We start from the raw sequence: 8,856 nt of genomic DNA, 5'->3' as shown, positions 1-8,856 counted from the left end.
TGATCTGTCGTGGTCTTGCAGTCTCATGGTCTTACCAGGAGTTGGGCAGGGTTCCAAGAGCATGTTTCTCTTCGAGGGATAGATTGCCCAGGGGGATAAAGACCTGGCTGCTTTGAGGCAGCTGCTCCAGTGTGGCTCACTTCAGAGGACGTCCTCGAGGGTGGGCAGCCTTACGAAGGCTCAGGACTCCAAGAGAGCAAGATAGAAGATTGCAGCCCCTGAGAGGCCAGGCTGAGAATTGTTCTAGTGCCACTTCTGTTGTACTTCCCCAGTGGCCACAGCTAGCCAGATTCACTGCAGGGCTAGCAGGAGAGGGCTGTTGTACCACATTCCCTCTGCTTGCAAGCACACTATGACCTTTCCTTAGCCGAGAATTTGGTATTTATTGCCTTGAGTTCAAGTAATATTAATCAGTTGCCAGTTTGGTTGCCTTCCACTCCCAGGTTTAGGTGTTTTCCTGTTGACTTTTTTCATGGATCCTTCTCTGTTCTGCCTTCTGCATCCTTCTGGGGTCTCTGTCTCTTTCCTTTGCTAGGAGTCCTGCTTCTCAGATCCATGCCACCTTCTCCTTTGGGCTAGTCCTGTCTTTGCTCTGTCCTACATGTCCACACTTCCTGCCCTCTATCCATCTATCCTACTTTTTTTTTTTTTGTGATACTGGGGCTTTTACTCAGGGCTTTCACCTTGAGTCACTCCACCAGTCCTTTTGGCGATGGGTATTTTTGAGAAAGGGCCTTGCGAGCTATTTGCCTGGGCTGGTTTTGAACCACGATCCTCCTGACCTCTGTCCCCTGAGGAGCTAGGATTATAGGCATGAGCCACTAGCACCTGGCTCATCCTACTTATTTCTGCACTTCACAGAGTGGCCCCTTTCACTCAGCCTCTTAAGCACTTGAGCAGGTGCAGTAGTTTACAATGCTTCCTTTGAAGGTGATACCCCATACCACCTTTACAGGAGGGTTCCAATCCTAGGGGTAGCATTTAATGAGTAGTGTCATGAAGCACAGCCCCACCCCCATGAAGCACAGCCTCACTGTGCTCCTACCACAGATGTAGCAGCCATAGCCTGATGGGTTCTGGTGTGTTTCACCTGTTCCAGGACCTTATATGAACTGTGACCCCTGGTTCTTTATATGTTATTGATTCTCACCTGCAAGTTCGTATCTTTCTTGTTAGTATTTTCAATTTCCTTAACTTTACTTCTAACACTTCTATTATGCATCTCCCTTATACAGCTAGGATCTCTGCTTTCACAGAGCTCTGAGTGGTCCTGCTTTGATATCTCATTCTTATCTCTGAGAATTTTAATGATAGTTCTTGGCAGGGGAGGGGTAAGTGTTGGATCTGTGTATTCCCTGTGGTGCTTTTCTGTTTTCAGTGTGCTCTGCCTGCTGTTCCAGCCCTGTATGGGACCAACTAGGGTCAACTCTGTCTCCTGCAGGTGTGGGGCTTCTCCAGTGCTCCTTGTGGGATTACCAGAGTTCTCGCTCTGCAGACCTTGGGCCTTTCAAGGACTCTGTTGTGTTGGTCAGGGAGAGTCTGGGCTTCCTCGGGTTCAGTCATTCACCATGGGTCCATAAGCTTCCAACCTCCTTCCTAGTCCTTGTTCTGCCTGTTGCTGCCTTCCCTGTCCTCCTTGACCCTATAGCTTATGCCTTAAAAAGGCAACAGTCTTTTTTCTGTTCTTGAGTGAGGTTGGACCCCCTTACATGTGCATTCTATCCTCTATATTACCTAGAAGTCTTACGATGAAGTTTCTGACATGAAAGGGAAATCTTAGGAAGGGAAAATAGGGATGGTCACTAAATGTCCTCCAGGTGTGGGGCCCTGTGCCAAGTGCCATCTGTATCAGTCCTCCTAATCACAGGAAAAGCTACACACTTGCTTCTCAGAGTCAGAAGAGCACAGACAGATTAAGTAACATGGCATGGGAATCCAGTCTGCAGGGTGACAGTCTCATTACATAGTACAGGGAAGAGACGTCTCCCTGTGAGGTGCTAAATGGCGTGGAGGGGGGCGGGTAGAGGGGACCTGGGGCAGCAGCCAGTGTTGGCTGGCAGCATCTCAGCTGGATGTAGACAAGTGCAGGTGACCCCGTTAGCCTGATCAACCCTATCAGAGCCTCTCTCCCTGGGTCATGCAGGCCTGAGGCTGTCTGCAGTCATAGGAGAAGCAGGACCACTCTTTTGCACTGGAGAGGGTGAGGGCAAGCAGGCACAGACACTCTTCTGAATCACACTTAGCTGCTTGTATCATGGGCCAGGCTGCCTAGACTGCTACATCTGTGATGTGGGGCTTGTGCCTGGCTGTCTTCTATCTGAGCGGTCTGTGATGGCCTCCACTCCAGGTCTGACGTCACTTCACACAGCAGCCTCTTTCACAAAGCATTGTTGAAGAAGGAAAAGATCAATTTTATTTTTGACCTTTTGAATGAAGGCAAGGTGGTTTTTACTTTAAGTCTTTGCACTCCTTTTGGGGAGGTAACTTTAGAGGAAAGTAAAAAGGAAGTAGAAAATCTGTGGGAAAGACAGAGGCCATGGTTTGGCTTTCCATGTGCCCTGCAGTGAGTGTTCAAGGTGAGGACTACTCCTCATTTCACCAGCCCCAGGGGACAGTTCCAGGGGCCTAGGGTGGTTCATGTTCTGGTGCTGTACTCAGGTCTCTCCTGAAATGTGAGCTCTGCCCTGTGAGGTGACTGGAGACAGGAGGGAAGGGATGATGGTACTAGGGTGATGGGAGGGGACTGTGTGGCTCCCTGGGGGCACTCAGGGCAGCAGGGTCTGTGATGGCCCAGCATTTGATAAGAGTAGTAACAGGTTGCATGGGATCTGCCCCAGGCTCTAGAATTCTGAGTCTAGCCTACCCTGCTCTCTAAGCCCACCTGCTCTACCTGCTGCTCTCTTCTTTGCAGAAAAGTGTGTCTGAGGGCTCTGGGCTGTAATTCCTTTACAGCTGGAATTACTACTAGTAAGAGACTGTCTAAAGATGTTATTTCTCTGAGCTCCCCAGGGTGATGACCCTGTTCCTCAGCCTTCCTCCAATCCCATCTTCTTCTTGAGACTACTGTGATCCCATTGCTTTCCTTGCCAGGTTTTTGCCCCGTCCGCCAAGTCCCAGTGCTGAGTCTGTGGTCGCCATGGGCTGCAGGTCCATCAGGAAGCCTACTGAGGGTAGCTAGCCCTTCCCTGTGATATGTGCACTTTCCTAGACTTGGATTTGGCCCCAGGCACCACTCTTGTTGCATTGCTTAGAGCCTCCAGGCAGGCCAAGAGCAGCAGCCCATGGCCAAGTCCTGATGTTCTGCAGACACACCTGCCCAGAGCCTCTGCAGGCCAAGACTAGACAGGCTTACCTCCCTCCTGACCTGCTATCGTTGCTTAGAACCCCTCCAGTAGGTGGCTGTGGCTACTGGTCCCTGGGCCAGTGAGGCCTGCGCCCCGTCTGCAGCCTGTGGGTCTCACCTGCCAGGCAGAAGACAGCCACTTGTGGAGCCCCCACCACCCAGCCATCTCCTCAGGTTGTGCTCTCAGTTTCTCATTTTAACACCAGTGGATGTTCATTTATCTTGTCCATTAGTTCAGTGATGGAGAAGTGAAAGTAGAGTAAGTTAAGCAGTTTTAGTGAGATAGGGTCACGGTGTATGAGAGTATTTAGGCAAAATTTTGTTGTTGGGCATTTATTTTCCTGTGATGGGTGAACGAAGACTTCATTGTAACATGAAGGCTGAGGCATGTAATGCCATTACTAAAGCTTTAATTTATTTATTATTCAAATGATGCCCCTGTTTGAGTTTAATGGACCTAGAGCAAACTTTTTTTTTCTTTCTTTTATGTAGAGCTAATTTACTTGCAGTGGTGGGTGGGAGAGGAAGAAAGGCCCTTCTTGTGCCCTTTGTCCTACCCAAGCCCCTCCCCGGCTGTCTGTCTGAGGGTGGTGGTGCCCTGGCTGGGAGGTGCCTGTGGTAGGAGGCCTGGCCGCAGTCAGAGTGCCCTTGGGCAAGTTTTGCAGGGCACAGGTTCCCCTGGCTGCTCCTTGCATTTAAGTGGGTTCCTCCAGGCTCCTTCTGAGCCTTCAGGGTGAGAGAGGGTGAGAGGCATTTTGTTCCTGTTTGTGTAAACAGGTCCTGGTTCTTCCCATCTCTCTTGGTTGCTCTGTCTAAAGGGAAACCTGAAACTCTGAGCGGTGACCTGCTTTGTCTTTGATTGGGAAACTCAGTTTGAGTTTGTGAACCTGGGCCAAGTCTTGAGGATTCCCACTGTTTTCTCAACCTGCCTCCTCTCCCTGGTAGTGCAGCCTGTGTGGTGGAGCTTCCTGTCCTACCTCACACCTGTATGTCCTCCAGGAGCAGCTCAGGGATTCTGCCCCCTGGTGAATTTCCTATGTTCATGTAACACTCAAGTTTCTTTTTTTCCTCTCATGCTACAAATAGCAACTGTGAAAAGCATGACAGTAATAGCCATGAGTGGACAGAGACATGGGGGAAAGGGCTCCTGGAACTCAATGAAACTCCCCCCAGCCTTTCTCCCTGGGCTCCTGACCATACCTTCTCCATCTGCTGCTTCACCTTCTTTGTTCAGCTTGGCTTTCAAGGCCATGTTTTCTCTTTGCCCATTCGTTTCCATCCATTGCAACACATACCTTTTATTCCCAGGCATTCACTTTGATCTGTTTCTTCTTCCCTTCTCCTGTGCTGTGATTTTTCCACTCCTTCTTTGGACTCTGATTTTTTTTGTACTGTCTTTTTAGGTTGTTTTATTATCTCAGGTTCTGAAACTGAGAATTAAATACCAGTTACTCTTGCTCTGAGCACTTGGCTTGGTCTTGACTCCTATGGTTACCCTGGGATGGGAGGTGTGGGGAATGCTGGAGTTGGTTAGGATTGAAGGGAACAGCAGATCAGAGCCCATGCCTGGAACCCCTCCTCTCTGCACTGTGATGTGAAATGCCCTTTTACAGGACATCACTACTGACTGTTGCCAATGCCTGGGGCTTTGTATCCTGTCAGGGGAGTCCTGTGGGGCCTTCCTTGGCTGTTTCTGGAGAGGTTTGTAGACGTTGGAGGCGGAAGTGAAGCATTAGGTGCCAAGAGTTTGTGAGGCAGATACTGCCTGGTCACTGCAGTGCCTTCATGCTTTCATCTTCCCTGGGTAGAGATGTGGACACACTGGGCATGGCCTTGTCAGCTTGATCCCTGCGTTGCTTGTATGTGGTACTGGTGGCAACTCCTGACTGATACAGGTGTCTAAGACCATGAAAGCAAAAGTTTATACAGTTGCAGAGATAAGTGGACAGACCTGGTGTCCTCCTGAGAGCTCAGATACCTCTCTTCATTACTGATAAGCCAATTAGAAACAAAATACTGGATGTACTTGAGCACGCAGTATTGTATATATAATCTTGCACGTGTGTGTGTGTAAATAAAGTATTTGAACGATAGAAGTAACAGGCTTGGTCCAGGGTTTTATAAGGAACACTGTGGGCTCAGCCGGAGAACACACGTTCTTAGATACAGGAAGTTTTACAGACATTGCATATTCATAGGCAAAGAATAATTCTTGATAAATGTTGAGGAGGTAACAGAATGTGCGTCTGCCCATAGAGCAGCGGTGTGAATAGGTAAGACACGGAATTTTTTAGTTGGGACATTCTTGTTTTGGAATGGGCAGTTTGTCTAGTTTGTAGTTATTTTTGCTGAACGTTAGACATTATTTTGAAAGACACATGCTCACAGAACTTCTTTTGCATCTCAGAACTCCCCTTTGGGATAATTTATTTCTTTGGCTTTCAAAGAAGTTCCTTCAGTTAAGGTGTGTTAGTAGTAAACCATCTCTGTCATGTTTGAAAATTTCTTTTTGACCTATGTTCCTGGGTAGCCACCTCCCCTGGACCTGTTTTTGCACGAAGGGCATGTGTGCTACTGGTGTGACTGTTCCTAATGGGAGCTACCTCTTCTCAGGGGCTGTGCAAGGGTTTTTCTTGTGTTTCTGGAGTGTCATACCTGATGTGTTTAGATACGGATTACCTTTATCTTGCTTTATGTAACTGTGTTTTCTGTATCAGACTTGCATCTTTCAGTGGTTCTAGAGAATTCCCCATTATTAATTCTTTAGAATTTTCTTTGTATTTCTCTTTTCTCCTTGTGGGGCCTGACTGGAGCTTTGTCAGCCTCATTCTGTCTTCCTGGCCTTTCTCTTTCATATTTTATATTCTTTTCCTTTTGACTTGTGTTTTCCACAATTTCTTGAGCTCTTTCTTTGCATTCACAGCTCTCTCTTATTTGCTAGGTCTTTTATCCTGTCTAACTGAAACATCGTAGGGTGTTTTTTTTGTGTGTGTGGGTGGGGGGGAGGTACTGGCGTTCGAATTCAGGTCCTCATGCTTGCAAGGCAGGCACTCTACCACTTGAGTGATGCCCCCAGCCCTTTTTTGTGTTGAGTGTATTTTCGAGATAGGGTCTCACAAACTATTTGCTTGGGCTGGATTCAAACCTCAGTCCTCCTGATCTCTGCCTCCTGAGTAGCTAGGATTATAGGTGTGAGTCACTGATGCCCTGTGAGACATTGTGTTTTTAACTTAAAGAATTATATCTATGTATAATGTAACCTGGATTTATATATCATGTAACATGTACATTATGGATGTTTGAGCGTATTTTAAATTGCCTGGTCATTTCTGGGATCTTATTTATAGCTCACTTTTAATTCTGTCTTTTATTAATTTAAACATATTATGTAGAGTTTTAGCCCTTTGTTGGTTTAGGTTAGGCATGTGTGAGTTTTTTTTCTGATGTCTCCTGTGTGGCTTCCTGACCTGTGTGGCTCTGACACCTGTGTTGGGAGTGTTCCTGTTGGGTCTGTTCAGGTTGCCACAATAGAATCCTATTGCCTGGGTGACTGCAACAATAGACACTGATCCCTCTGTTCTGGAGGGTGGACACCCCAGTCAAGGCACCAGCACACATTGTACTGGAGGGCCTCTTGCACTGTCCTCACGTGGTGGGGAGAGAGAACATTTGTGCCATTCCCAAATCATCCCCAATGCTATCACTCTTGGGAGTAGGATTTTTGTAGGAATTCTTGAGAGGGGGATCACAATTGTTCACACTCCAGCACCTATCCTCATCTCACCCAGTTTTAAATCCCTGCCCTGGGCTGGCTCTCACCCTGTTTGTGTTCTGCACCCCTGAGGGTTGTCTGCCTCCTGGACTTCTCTCATGCCATGTGGACCACTGCTGCCCCTGACCTTTCCTGTGCCTGTCACCCTTGCCCTGCGCTTCCCAGTGACTTAAGGGCTGAATTGACAGGAGGGGCAGGGAAATGTGTTTGCTCTTTTAAAAAACTTTCCTATTGTGTTTTAGAAATCGATGGAGGGCTGGGGGCATGACTTAAGTGGTAGAACTCCTACGTAGCAAGCTTAAGGCCCTGAGTTTAAACCCCAGTGCTACCCTCTGAAAAAGTTGATGGGAAATTTCACATAAAATTTACAGTTGACCACTGTAAAGTAAGCATTTCAGTAACTTTTGGGACATGGACAACATTGCCCTGTCTGGTTCCAAACATTTTGTCTAAGAAGACCTGGAGTCCATTTCATAGTTGCCTGTATCTAGCACTGGCAACTATCAGTCTGTTTTCTGTCTCTGTGAATCCACTTACTCTGCAAATTTCCTGTAAGTGAAATCTTTGCTGTGTGACCTTTTTGGTCTGGCTTTTTTCCTTGAGCTGATGATTTCACGGTATATCCATGTTTTAGAACTCGTGCCTTTTTAAGGTTGAATGCTATTCCATTGTATGGATGGACCATTTTTTTTTATTGTTGTTGTTTGTTTTTTTGTTTATCCATTCGTCAGTTGGTAATATTTGGGTAGTTCTTATCTGTGACTGCTGTGGACATTTGTGCTCCAGTACTGGTTCGAGTTCCTGGATTTATATCTGGGAGTGGCATTGCTGAATTGTATGGCAGTCCTCTGAACCACTGAGTGGCTCTCCACAGCACAGTGCCATGGGTGGTGTTACTGCCAATAGCAGCACACCGGAGCTGCGATTCTTCATCATCCTCCCAGCACCTGTCGGTTTCCTTTTTAAAACATTATGCTAGGGCTGTGAGAGTTACTCAAGTGGCAGAGTGCCTGCCTAGCAAGCGTGAGGCCCTGAGTTCCAAAAAGGAAGAAAAGAAAAACAAATTATACCCAACCTAGTGGGCGTAAAGCCTACTGCTGTGTAGCCCAGACTGACCTTAAACTGGATTCTCTGCCTTAGCCTTGGGGAAGCTGGTGTTAGGATTGTGCACCACTTCACCCAGTGAATTGTGGAAGTTCTTCGCATAGTAGGGATAATAAACCCTTATCAGATAAGCAATTTGCAGATGTTTTCTATCATCCTGTTGGTCTTCTTATTCCCTTGATGGTATCTTGTGTCATTTTTAATGTCTTAATTCTTGCTTTTTAGTATGCACATTTTGGGAGCACATGAGTATGTACTGACTGTGTACAAGTACATGAGCACAGGCATATGCATGGGCTTTTAAAAGTGTCTTTAAGTTTTTGGTTCTTGTTTAATTGGAGTTGAGCTTCTAGGTGAAGGAATTTATTGTTCAACGAAAGGAAAGTGTGTCAAAGTGTGTCTGTGTCTCAGGGCTTATTGTTCACATACGTCTGTAGGAGCCATGTACATTGTAAAGTCTGCTTGTGTTGCACAATTTGTCATTGTGGTTTGAAAGTAGAGATCAACTTGGGTTAGAATTGAGCTGTGAGCTGCGAGCATGGACACGCTATCCTTTTGACTGTGCAGTGTGCTCAGGGCATCTCTCCACTACCAGTTTTCTATGATATTAGACACTTTGATGATATTTAGACCATTT

General features: G+C 46.8%; 1 protein-coding gene across 1 annotated transcript in view; it reads left to right on the top strand.

Moving 5' to 3' along the window:
* Tbcd (tubulin folding cofactor D) overlaps positions 1-8,856 on the top strand; it is a 147,113-nt gene that overhangs the window by 65,121 nt on the left and 73,136 nt on the right. The gene's annotated exons all lie outside the window — the stretch shown is intronic.

Source organism: Castor canadensis, chromosome 11 (assembly GCF_047511655.1).
Source record: "Castor canadensis chromosome 11, mCasCan1.hap1v2, whole genome shotgun sequence".
NCBI lineage: Eukaryota > Metazoa > Chordata > Mammalia > Rodentia > Castoridae > Castor > Castor canadensis.
Note: the sequence above shows the minus strand (reverse complement) of the source record. Positions and strands in the feature narration are given on the sequence as shown.